Source organism: Hemiscyllium ocellatum, chromosome 17 (genome assembly GCF_020745735.1).
Source record: "Hemiscyllium ocellatum isolate sHemOce1 chromosome 17, sHemOce1.pat.X.cur, whole genome shotgun sequence".
Taxonomy (NCBI): domain Eukaryota; kingdom Metazoa; phylum Chordata; class Chondrichthyes; order Orectolobiformes; family Hemiscylliidae; genus Hemiscyllium; species Hemiscyllium ocellatum.
The window spans coordinates 50,403,705-50,416,885 of NC_083417.1; the positions used below are offsets into that span (position 1 = coordinate 50,403,705).

Below are 13,181 nucleotides of genomic sequence, written 5' to 3' on the forward strand. Positions count from 1 at the left end.
CTGGATCTTTTTATATTTCCATAAAGATTCCTCCTAACCTTTTAAACTCCAACAGATACAAACCAAGTCTATTCAATCTTTCTTTGTAAAAACAACTTGCCTATGCCAGTTATTAGTCTAATTAACCCTCTCTGAACTGACTCTAATTGTTAAGACACAGAAACGGATAACCAAATCAAATCTTTCCACCTCTGTATTCACAACACAGTAAAATGAAAACCTTCAAAGACGTACAATTAACCCCCTTCATTCCTAAACAAACATTTGAATAATCGATCCCAAATCCTCTAAATAATCAATTCCAGACATTGGTTTGTATCTTAAACCAAAGTTTTGGCAACTTATCAACTGTATTGTAACATTAGCAGAACGAAATTCAAAAACAAAGTAATATGATTGGTCTATGCCATAAACATGCAACTTTCATTTTCAGCCCAATTCCGAAAAGACAGACAAGACAAGCAAAGAGATAAATAAAACAAAAATGCAACTGGCCGTCTAACTTGTGGTTTTCTTGAGCCGTTGTTCTACAGGCATAGTTGGTGGTTTCTTCGTCGATTTTTCTGAAGATGGTGTTCAAGATCACTTTTACAGCTCCCTCAGATAAAGGTACTAATACTCATCTATTCTTTGAGTTCCCCAGAGGCTCATGCGAGGTCAGGCATGGAGCTTTCAAATCCCTATGCTAGAGTACCAAAAGCCAGATTCATTTTCCACTGAAAACACAGTCCAAAACTCAATTCAACTGTGACTACTCCCTGACAAAGGGACCTCTCCTCCACGAGGTCCAAGTTACATTGAACTTCTGTCATCTGTTTGAACATGAGATCTTTTCCAGACTTGTTAGAATCGAGTCCCAGGTACTAGCCTCACTAATTGTCACCTTCTGTTTAGCATAGTGCTATTGTCTGGTAACGGCAGAATCTTGGTTAGGAACCAAGCCACAATTAATGTGCAGGCATGCCTCGTGAACAAACTAAAGTTTGTTTGGTTTGTGTTCCTTTTAACAGAAGCTGTTACCCACTGTCCAAAAGTTGATTTTTAGCTTTGTTACCAGTTTACAGCTCCAAACTCAAATTGATAAAAGAATGAAGTTAAGATAATGAAATGTCAACAAGGGTTCTAACAATGTGTTGCACACAGCACTTAAGATGCTGTCTCACTACTGACCTATAAAATTGAAGGATAACCTACTCTTGTCTTCAGTTCCCCTTGTACTAAATTATCTCTTTTCTTTCTTAATTGCTTGCTATTCCTGCAGATTAACCTTTGGTAATTCGTGCATGTGGATACCCAGATCCCTGGACATTCTGTGATCTGCAATCTATCACTTTTTAGATGATATGCTTTTTCTTATTCTTCTAAAAAGGAAAACTTTACATTTTCCCATATTATAATCTATTGCCAGATCTTTGTCCATTCACTTAACCTATCTATATCTATTTGTACCCTTTTTTTAATATCCTCTTGACAACTTAATTTCCTGCCTAGTTTTGTGACACCAGCATATTTGGCAGCCATATTTTCAGAGGCTTCAGTTCCTCAGTAATTGCACATTTTCTGTTCCTTGGATGTAGCCAAATTGATTATGTCCTTGATCCTTCTGGACATGCTCTGCAAGGTGTTCAGAAAGAAAAATGAATATATTTCAACACTCTGATTTTTGCCAGGTGTCTAGTACAGGCAAAACATTTAGCAAGTGGCAGTGTGCAGACTGCCCATCTTGTTTATCACACTGCATTATGTTTCTCATATGTGGGTGAAACGCTGATTTTGTAACTTTCTCCCTCACTCTGAACCCCGCTTATCATGCCACCATGGGTGCTGTTCAGCTGCTCAGCTTTGTGCTGTCCTGTCACGCCACGGAAGTTAAATACTATGTTGCTATTCATCTGAAGAAATCATAATGCTGCAGGTGTTATTTCCTTTTAATGTTGTGTTATGCCTTTCTCTAAAATTCAGTTTTGAAACCAAAAAGGCAGTTCACTTATGAAAGCATAAAGCTCAGTCAAGTTAATGCTACGGTGAACAGCAACAGTGTGAGTGAACACCTCAAAATTTCACCAGATGATCTGGAGGTGAGTATGTGCAAATTTGTAAATTTGCCATCAGCCTCTACATTAAAAATCATTTCAGTTCCTAAACTGTTTCTAGATGTTTCTGAAATCACATGAAATCTGGATTTTGCTTAAGTTAGCATTCAAAATTCAACATACATTGCCAATAACAACAAAGAAAGAATGGAGATTAATAAACTGCATAGAATTTTTGAGAAGGTTCCATAGGAAGGCATTTTATGCAATATTTAATGTGCTGCCCCAATTTACATTGACTTGATTGTTGTCTAACATGCAAATACAGTTGTCAATCTTCTTTTACACAAATAAACACATGGAGACTAAAGAATAGAGATGTAGTACAAACACTTAAAGTTGAATCTGTTAACTAGTTAACATAACATTCAGAAATGGATAAGGAGAATAGACAAGATCTTTTCTCCTAGGGTGGGGGAATCCAAATCTAGAGGGCACAGATTTAAGGTGAGAGTGAAAAGATTTAAAAGGGACCCAAGTGGCAACTTTTTCACACAGAGTGGTGCATGTATGGAATGAGCTTCCAGAGGAAATGGCGGATGCTGGTACAATTACAACATTTAAAACGCATCTGGATGGGTATATGAAGTGGAAGAGTTTAAAGGGATATGGGCCATACGCTGGCAAATGTGCATGGTCAGATTGAGATGGCGGGGCAGCATGGATGAGTTGGACAAAGGATCTTTTTCCCTGCTGCATGACGGTGACTCTATCTGCAATCCTCTGATGATCCTCCTGGTACCTCTTTAGTATACCAGCCCATTGCTTAGGAAGCAAAGACTTGCGTTGCAGTAAGCACCAGCAACCAGCATTGAAAGGCTGCAGCAAAAAGTCTTTGCACATACGGATCAACCTTCCAACTCTGAGTGGACCAAGCTGTCTACTTGCTCTCTTAGCGCTTGCTCCGTTACTGTCTTCCTGCGTGTTCATAGCAACCATGCTTTACCAGGCCTGTTAGCGTGTAGGCACTTCAGCAGAGAAAAAGACTTTCAGAACTGCCATATTGAGGTGACTGTGTAGATATGCTGCTTGGCAGCAGGGATCAGTCTGTGGGAAAAACGCATCTTGATAGCACACTGAAACATCATTCTTACACCTTTACCGGCTGCCAGTTCAGCAAGCATACTGCTCATTCATTGAACCAAATGGCCATGTCAGAAACTGGTGGAGCTAGTCCTCAGTTAAGAGGGGTCTTTTGTTGGTCAAAGATCATAGTCCTGTCCAGCGTGGGGACAGCTCGCACACAGTTTAGGGAGAGGAACCTGGCAACCACGCGGGGCCCAGTGTTTAAAGTGTCCAATGGGAGCTGTGATCTGTGCAAGCACTTTCTGTTCTCTAGATTAGGGGTGTTGCTAGAAAGTGGCTAGGACAATGGTGAGGATGGGTAGGTTTAGTGTCATTTCTTAGGGCGAAACCGTGCAATGGTTGTGGTGCTTACTGGAATGGTTGTGCTGGACACCACAACACCTGGAGTGACAGGTGTTGGCAGCATGGTGCTCAGTGGTTAACACGCTACCTCATAATGTAGGGACCCAGGGTCAATTCCAGCCTCAGGTGACTGCCTGTGTGGAGTTTGCACATTCTCCCAGTGTCTGCGTGACTTTCTTTTGACTGCTCCGGTTTCCCCTGTCAGCCCAAAGATATGTAGGTTAAGTGAATTGGCCATGCTAAATTGTCTAGGGATGTGTAGGTTGGGGGAATCCCGTGGGAAATGCAGGGTTACAGGGATAGGGTAGTCTGGGTGGGATGCTGTTCAGAGGGTTAATGTGAACTTGATAGGCTGAATGATCTGCTTCCACACTGTAGGGATTCTATGATTCTGGGGATTCTACAAAATGAATGAAGCAGCCATTTACAAACCTTGGCTACTATTAAGTTGCATTTATTTAATTGCCTATTTGCTACACATGTAGAGTGAGGGTGCTTTGGCACCATTTACTACATTGCCATTGCAGCTCAAAAATTGAACTTGGAATCTCAATAATGTTGAAGTGAGCAGCAATGATGTTACAAAAGACCAAAGTGGAACCATTACTCACATTACTTCCTAGGGTCCTGTGTGAGCCACACAACATCACAATCTGTTATATAAATATAACAATGGTCAGAACTGAATGAATACTGAATGAGAGTGTTAAGTATTCCATGTGGTCTGGAATGGAAAGGGTGTCAGAACACTACAGACTTTCTGTTCTTGATTATATTGGGTGGTAACTGTTAGGATGTGGGGGTTGAACCTCTCTGTTAATTAAAACCAAACACCCAGAAAAGCTCACCTCATCTTGTAATCGGTTAAAATGTCAGTGAGCAACAGAGAACTCCTAATTTCCACTATTTAAAGAAAAATTACAGTTTATTTTCCTAACTCTAATAGTGAACACTAAACAAATGTATTAACAAACTGAACACACTTTCCCCTAACTGAATACAATTCTATTAACATGCTGTTCCAATAACATAATTATTAAACATTACATTAACTTAATCTCAAGTCCACAGAGTCTCTGTCTTCTCTGCTGTCTTCAATCTTTTGTCTACCGATCTCCCTAGGTTGTTGTCTGTCTTTTTTATGGCGAGGATCCTTTATAGGAAAATATACCTTTTTGATATTGAGTGTTTTCTAATTTCTTTCAGAGCAAGATGTTAGACTGATAGCTCTCTGGCCATATTTTCAAAATGCCCTGGTTTTATAGCTCCCAACATGGTACCCTGTCATTGATCTGATGTTGTCAAGTTTAAACTCGATTGGGTTTTAGTATCCTGGGCACAATTTAAACTGGTTGGCTAAATTTGAATTGTTGTCAAAACAGCAACCAGAACTCATGTATCCATTTAGCAGCCAATTGTTACGTGTACCTATTTTGAAACAGCCCATCTCCCAGCAGTTCCCTTTGGGAAGCTGGGCCTGCACTTTGTTTACTTCAGTATTCAGAAAGCACTTTCTATTTTAAAGTGAACATGCATGCTTTTGACTTTATAACATGACTCTGACGCAGCAGCACCTTCACCAAGCTGCTGCACAGGCTGAGCCTTTGGATGGATAATGGGGACATGTCCTTCATTATCAGGATGCAGCATCTCTCACTCTGTGGGTGTCGTGTGCTCAGTCCTCAACTACAGGATATGCTATTAATGACTCTTCAGAGATCTCAGAAACTCTTTCACTCCTTCTGTTGCCATTTTAGATAATTTCCACTGAGAGTCATGGGGGTCTGCCGCTGTTGGGATGTTGGTTGCTGAGAATCTAAGAAGATGAAAGTGGACTGACAGCAAGCCCATATTTCAATGAGGGCTGTGGTGGAGCAGACCATGGGGCTGTGAAGGTACAGTTCTGCTGTTTGGGCCAGTCTTGTTGGGGGGCGGAAGCGGTGCGTGGTTACAGAACCGATATGTTTGTTGAGATGCACAATGAGCCTCTAAAGGCACCAGCACAAGGGATTCCAGTCTTTCAGCAGATGTCCATTGAGTTCTGAGTTGTTCTGGGAATGGTGCATGGGGACAATATGATAGGAAATTGCCATGAGAGATGCCATAGGGGCCGGGTAGATAGTCAATGCAATTTTTAAGATGCAGCAATTAAAGCCTGTGGGCTTCAGAGTGAAAGTCCCTCCAAAAAACTCCAATGCACTCAGACCTAGCCAAAAAAGGGTAAGATTCAGTTATCTGCCCATTGTTCCACTCCAAGGTTTTGCACATGACAATCAGCACCATCATGGCAATTGTGGCATTGGCTTCCGATTCCAAACACCCAGAACCAAAAAGAAAATTAGTGAGAATGCTGCCAGTGTCCCATAGTTCGAGATTTCCCTACCCATGAAACCATTGTCTCTATACCTATCCTGTCAAGATCCATGAGAATCTCTCATGTTTCAGTAAGATCATCCTTCAGTCTTCTAAACATGATTGAATATAGGCATAGTCTGTTTGGCTGTTCTTGCTGAACCAAATCTTTCGTCAAGGAATTAGCTGAGAGAATCTCTTTTGAACAGCCTATGATGTCAGTATATCTTATTAAATAGAGACCAAAATTGTACTGTACTGCAGATGTGGCCTCACCAGCACCTTGTACAGTTGTAACCAGACTTCCCTATTTTTAATCCCAAATCTCTAGCAATAAAGGCCACAACTCATTTCCCTTCTTAATACATACTGCACCCGCATGCTAACATTTAGTGTTTCATGCACGAGAGCACCCAGGTCCCTCTTTGGCATACTTTCTTTTGGAGACTCTATTTAGTTAAGATTGTGTCTTTTGATCCATCTTACCAAAGTGAATCACCTCAAATTATATTTGTCAAGATTTTTGCCCACTCACTCAACCTATTTATATCCTATTGCCAATTCCTTCCATCCGCATCACAACATGCCCTTCCCACCTATTTTTGTATCGTCAGTAAATTTGGATCGATTATACTCTGGCTCCTTTCTCCAAGTCATTAACATAGGAAATAATTGAGGCATCAGGACTGATCTTTGTCACACAGCAGTAGTTACATCTTTTCAACCTGAAAAAGACTTGTTAATTCTGACTGTTTTCTGTGTTAATCAATCCTCAATGAAGTGTTAATATGTTACTCCGAAGACTTTGGAGCTCTTGTCTTGCGCAGTCACCCTTTAGTGGAACCTTATTGAATGCCTCCAAGAAATCCAAATACACAGCAGCTACCAGTTCTCCTTCATTAACTCTTCTTGTTACATCCTCAAAGAACTCTAGCAAATTTGTCAAACATGTTGGGGATATCATGATATCATGTTGACTCTGATCATGTTAAGTTTTTTTAATATCTTTCTATTTCTTCCTGCGTAATGCACTCTAGCATTTTCCCAATGACAGATATTGAGCTAACTTATCTATAGTTTCCTATCTGCCTCCCTTCTTGAACTACTGGAATCCTACTGGAAACCAGTGAGTTCTGGAGCATTTTGGCCAATGCTTCCAATACCTCTGCTATCCAAGCAGCATCAGTAGGTGGAGAAGTCAACATTTTCGGTTTAACCTTTCTTCAGGACTGAAGGATCTGAAGAAGGGTTACATTTTTTTGTCTCCAATATCTCTGCAGCCACTTCTTTTAACACCTTAGGATGCAAATCATCACATTCTGACAATTTGCCTTTAGTTTCATTAGTTTGTCAACTTTGTATACGGTGATAGAGAACATTAGAAGATCTTTCCTCCTATTGGCACCTTGCCCATCTGATATCTTTGTGACGTGTATAGTATCCATCACCATGAAGGTCGATGCAAAATATTGGTGTAAATTACCTGTTATTTCTGTTTCCTATATTCAGTTCACTACATGTCTTCCAAGAGACCCAAGTCACTTTTGCTACTTTTTTTTTGTTATGTACCTGTAGATGTCATAGGAAGGTACAAGGTCAATGTATGAACTAGATGTGCTAAATTATTCATGTGTTTATGCAGGTCAAAAAATGTTTGAAAACCACTTGCAACCAAGAGGTTTTGAAGAATTTCCGTATTTTTCAGATCAAAAGCGGAATTTAAAGTTTAAGATTGGTTTAGATTTCTATCTGGAAACAGACAATGTGTCACAGTACCATTGAGATGGGTTTGGAGAATTTTTGTGTTAATGTATCTTGGCCATATTCAGTCGGCGGACAGTCAGCCTAAGAGTAGTTTATGTCTGTCATAATCATTACAGAGATGAACTTTCAGAATTATCAATGTCAGTCTGCGAATCTAAGGAGAATTCAGGTGAATTCCTGTAAGGCGCCACGAGAACTGAACACACTCAAAACCACCTGGAAAGAAGGATTCTGAGTTAAGGAAGCCCTGATATAAACATATCCATGGTACTTATGCAGAAAATCTCAGTTTCTAATTTCCTATCTTACCCTGCCCAGATTGCTCTGTGATTGACCTGAATCACACAGAAATGTCTTTATCCTTTGCTTCCCTGTTTTAGACACAAATTTACCTTGAGGTCTAAACTTTCTAATCATATGAAAATGTGTGACACTGTTTCGAGAGCTACTTAGCAAAGTACCCATTATTGCCAAAATACATTTTGCAAAATGAATTGGCAGAATTGAACTTAATAAGAATTAAAAGAAAAGGCATTTAGATTTTGGTACATCTGTTCTTACCGAAATTGAAGAAAAAAGAATTTCAGAAAATGGGTGACTTTTGCTCAATTTCTTTTGTTGCAAGTGTTGTAACTTCTAATTTGTGTCTTGTACCAACTATGTTTTTTACATAAAACTGCCTTCCACCATTATTGCATTTCTGACCTTTTAAAGGTTTACTTTTCGGTAACCTTCTATGATTAGAATTGTAGGCAAGAGTCTTGGGTAGCCATCTGACAGTTTTGACCTTTTGCAGGCGTCATTGCAAATTTCATAGAAATAAGACATCACATGAATTCATCAATTTAGATTCAAAAATCTTATTTTGTTTCTCTTGACAGAGCTGCTGAGGAATTGTAAATGAAAGTTAAATATTTTCATGAGGACTGAGAGACCGAAGATTCCTGACTACAAGTGTAATGGATCCATACCTTAAAAGGAACATAAAATGTTCATGGAGGCTTTCATTAGCTGTCCAATTATGTATGTATACAGATAAACAGAAGTGGAAATCAGTTTACATAACAAAAGAGTTCTGTATCCAATACAATTGATAAAAAGGGCATATAATATTTAATTCTGCATTATTTGAACCAAATGCATCTTTTGATGTGAAATAAAGATGACAGTATTTAAAGTACCCCATCCATAAGTGGTGAATTCTATATATTTGACCATTTTCATCAGACAGCATATAATCCCATTTCTTACTGCTTTGAATGTAACAGTGCAAATAACTTGCAATCCAGTTTTTGATGTGGGAGCAAAAATATTTTGCTTTTAGATCAGATTACAAATTTAGTCATTTGTTGTGCCAGATCAAATATGCAAAATTTGAAGGCCAAACTTATCAAGTAACTTTTTTTTCCCCTGAGATGGGAGGAGTGTGTAAGAGTGGTAGTATTGCCAACACTGTGCATCAACTATCCTCGCAGAAATGCATATTAATTAGAACAAAATTACCAATGCCTTAAATCTGTATAATTATTAGCTTTTGAGTCCCTTTGCTTCCAAAAGGTTTATGTTACATTTAAGAAAACATGTATGGATATCAGAATAAAAATGTGAGGAATATGAGGAAGATTAGGGTAGGAATAGGGCCAATCAAAGACAGAAGTGGGAAGTTGAGTGTGGACCCCATAGAGATCGGAGAGGTGCTAAATGAACATTTCTCATCGGTGTTCACTCAGGAAAAGGAGAATATTTGGAGATGAGAAGAATGACGTACGAGCTATTAGACTAGAAAGGATCGAGGTTAGTTATGCACAGGTGTTATCAATTCTAGAAGGAGTGAAAGTAGACAAGTCCCCTGGGCTGGATTGGATTTAACTGAGGATTCTCTGGGAAGCTAGGGAGGAGATAGCAGAGCCTTTGGCTTTGATATTTGAGTCGTCATTGTCTACAGGTTTAGTACCTGAGGACTGGAGGATTGCAAATGTTGTGCCCTTATTCAAGAAGGGCAGCAGAGATGACCCAGATAATTATAGATCAGTGAGCCTTACGTCTGTTGTAGGAAAGGTTTTGGAAAGATTATAAGAGATAAGATTTATAATAATCTAGCAAGCAACAATTTGATTTCAGATTGTCAACACGGTTTCGTCAAGGGCAGGTCATGTCTCACAAACCTCATGGAGTTTTTTGAGAAGGTGACCAAACCTGTAGATGAGGTGGTATTTGACGTGGTATACATGGACTTCAGTAGTCTTTGATAAGGTTCCGTATGGTAGGCTGTTGGAGAAAATGCAGAGGCATGGAATTGAGGGTGATTTAATAGTTTGGATTAGAAACTGGCTTTCTGAAAGAAGGCAGTGAGTGGTGGTTGATGGAAAATATTCAGTCTGGAGTCCAGTTACTAGTGGCGTGCGACAAGGATCTATTTTGGGACCACTGCTGTTTGTCATTTTCATAAGTGACTTAGATGCAGCATAGGTGGATGGATTAATAAATTTGCAGACGACACTAGAGTTGGTTGAGTAGTAGACAGTTTGGAAAAATGTTACAGATTGCAGAGGGATTTGGAATTGGGCTGAGATGTGGCAGATGGAGTTCAATGCAGCTAAACGTGAGCTTTGGGAAGAATAACAGGAAGGCAGAGTACTGGGTCAATGGAAAGATTCTTGGTAGTGTGATTTGCAGAGCGATCTTGGAGTCCATGTGCATAGAAACATGAAGGTTGCCACCCAGGTGGATAGTGCTGTTAAGAAGGCATACGGTGTGTTAGGTTTCATTTGTAGAGGGATTGAGTTCCGGAGCTAAAGTATCATGCTGCAACTATACAAAATGCTGGTGCGGCCACACTTGGAATATTGAGTACAGTTCTGGTCGCTATATTTCGGGAAGGATGTGGAAGCATTGGAAAAGGTGCAGAGGAGATTTACCAGGACGTTGCCTGGTCTGGAGGGAATGTCTTATGAGGAAAGGTTGAGAGATTTGGGTCTGTTCTCATTGGAAAGAAGAAGGCTAAGAGAGGATTTGATAGACATACAAGATGATCAGAGGATTAGATAGGGTAACAGTGAAAGTCTTTTTCCGCGGATGATGACATCAGCTTGTACGAGGGGGCATAACTACAAATTGAGGGGTGATAGATTTAAGACAGACATCAGAGGCATGTTCTTTACACAGAGAGTGGTAAGGCCGTGGAATGCCCTACCTGCTAATATAGTCAACTCAGCCACATTAGGGAGATTTAAACAATCCTTAGATAAGCACGTGGATGATTTTGGGATAGTGGAGGGGATGAGCTGAGAATACTTCACAGGTCGGCGCAACATCAAGGGCCGAAGGGCCTGTTCTGCGCTGTATTGTTCTATGTTCTAATCAAAGCTTGGCAGTTAACTGTCAGTCACAATCTAACTACTGCATTCACCATGGTAATGCTTCTACCAAATACAGTCCAGTTGCCAACTCATCAACACTTTCTTTACAGTATGAATGTTGTTGTTCCTGTACGTTGATTTTAATAAAAATTGTCTTGATGAGTGCAAGTTGAAAAGCTTCAACAAAATGTCGTCTTCAGCAATTTAAAAAACGATTTAGTGTCAACCCAGGTAAAGACCAACCATGGAGATGTGATATTCCAGGTTTAATAGTTAAACAAAGGGATATGCATCTGCCTCATCAGCCTGGACCAAGAGAAGGCTTTCGACGATATTGCACACCGCCATGATGGATGTGTTCTCCCAAATGAGTTTGGGTAGTGGATCAACAATTGGCTTCAACTGCCCACATAGATAGCAGCAGCACATGTTTTGATGAATGCGTGGATAGAAAGTTTTCCAATCAAATTTGGAGTGGTACAGAGTTGCTCTCTCTCTCTCTGCCTCTCCTGTTCATGTATTACATAAAGCCTTTTGCCAAGTCCATCAGGAAGACTGTCAGCCACAGACCAGTGACCATCCCAGGTTGTAGCAGTACTGAGCTCCAAACCTCCCCAGTGCATAGGTAACATCACTGTTTTCCATGCAGATCTACTGTTGGTGCCCTGACTGATCAGCATTTGTGGATGGTTCAAACGAGCCTCAGAGCCAAAGTAATTCATGTCAAGAGTAAGGCAATGTTCTTTGGGAATTGGGCTTGCTGATTGTTTGTTGCCTTCCCCTTCAGGTCAGATTACCTGAAGGTACTATATGTTAGGATATGGTAGGAGCTGGAGGAGGTGTTTAAAACCGGATTGAGCAAGTAGCCAAGGTCAATAAAACAACCTGCCCCATGGGAGTGATGATCCCTCTCCACTGCAGGTCAGAACATTAGTACCAGATGTAAAGCACTCTTAGCATTGTTGTACATAGCGCAAGATGAACGGTTCCTCACTCTTGTGCCATGGTAATGGGTTGAGCCACCTTCTGCTTTATCTAGATGTCAAAATGGAGGATGATCACAGAAACATGATGTACAAATCTCCAGATAAAAGGAAAAAATGTACAGTACACAGCCCCCATCCTGAAGGCTGCTTTTTTGTGTGTGTGTGTGTGTGTGTGGCTATATGAAGCTGTGCACAGGTCCTCAGTAACCAAACACCCAAGTGCTGAGGTAATACCTGTCCCCAGTCTTGCAAAGCTTGGGAATGCTCAGTTCCCTGGTGGTCGAGTGGTTAGAATTTGGCGCTCTCACTGCCATGGCTAGGGTTTGTTTCCCAGTCAGGGAAGTTGCATTTAATGGCATTTTTGATAAGGGATAGCATTACAGCTGTGCTGAGGGAGGATATTCCCAGAAATACATCCAAGGAAGTTATTTGGGTGGAACTGAGAAATAAGAAAGGGATGATAACCTTATTGGGATAGTATTACAGAACCCCTAATAGCCAGCGGGAAATTGAGAAACAAACTTGTAAGGTGATCTCAGCTATTTGTAATAATAATAAGGTGGTTATAGTAGGGGATTTTAACTTTCCAAACATAGACTGGGACTGCCATAGTGTTAAAGGTTTAGATGGAGAGGAATTTGTTAAGTGCATACAAGACAATTTTCTGATTCAGTATGTGGATGTACCTACTAGAGAAGGTGCAAAGCTTGACCTACTCTTGGGAAATAAGGTAGGGCAGGTAACTGAGGTTTCAGCTGGGGAACACTTTGGAGCCAACAACCATAATTCTATTTGATTTAAAATAATGATGGAAAAGGATAGACCAGATCTAAAAGTTCAGGGATTGAGGCATTCTGCCAAATAACTGACATTCTCCTCAGACAGCCAAACATCAGGATTAACCCTCTCCTTACTCCTGGGGCCTCTAGGATTTTTGCTGCTGACCATTGCTTATTGGAATTGTTTGATGGTGAAAGGAGTTTTAAATTGGATAAAGGCCAATATTGATGGCATTAGGCAAGAACTTAGAAAGCTGATTGGAGGCAGATGTTTGCCCCCAAAGGGACAGCTGGAAATTAGATAACGAGAGTCCAGAGAAAGTATATTCCTGTTAGGGTAAAAGGAAAGGCTGGTAGGTGTAGGGAATGCTGGATGACTAAAGAAATCGAGGGTTTGGTTAAGAATAAGAAGGAAGCATA

General features: G+C 40.3%; 1 long non-coding RNA gene across 1 annotated transcript; it reads left to right on the forward strand.

Annotated features, from left to right (window-relative positions):
• The first annotated feature begins 2,024 nt into the window (after positions 1 to 2,024).
• LOC132823736 (uncharacterized) lies at positions 2,025 to 8,793 on the forward strand. Its single transcript, XR_009645581.1, has 3 exons — positions 2,025 to 2,078; positions 5,279 to 5,416; positions 8,519 to 8,793. It is a non-coding gene; the product is annotated as an uncharacterized LOC132823736 (long non-coding RNA).
• Positions 8,794 to 13,181: the final 4,388 nt, after the last annotated feature.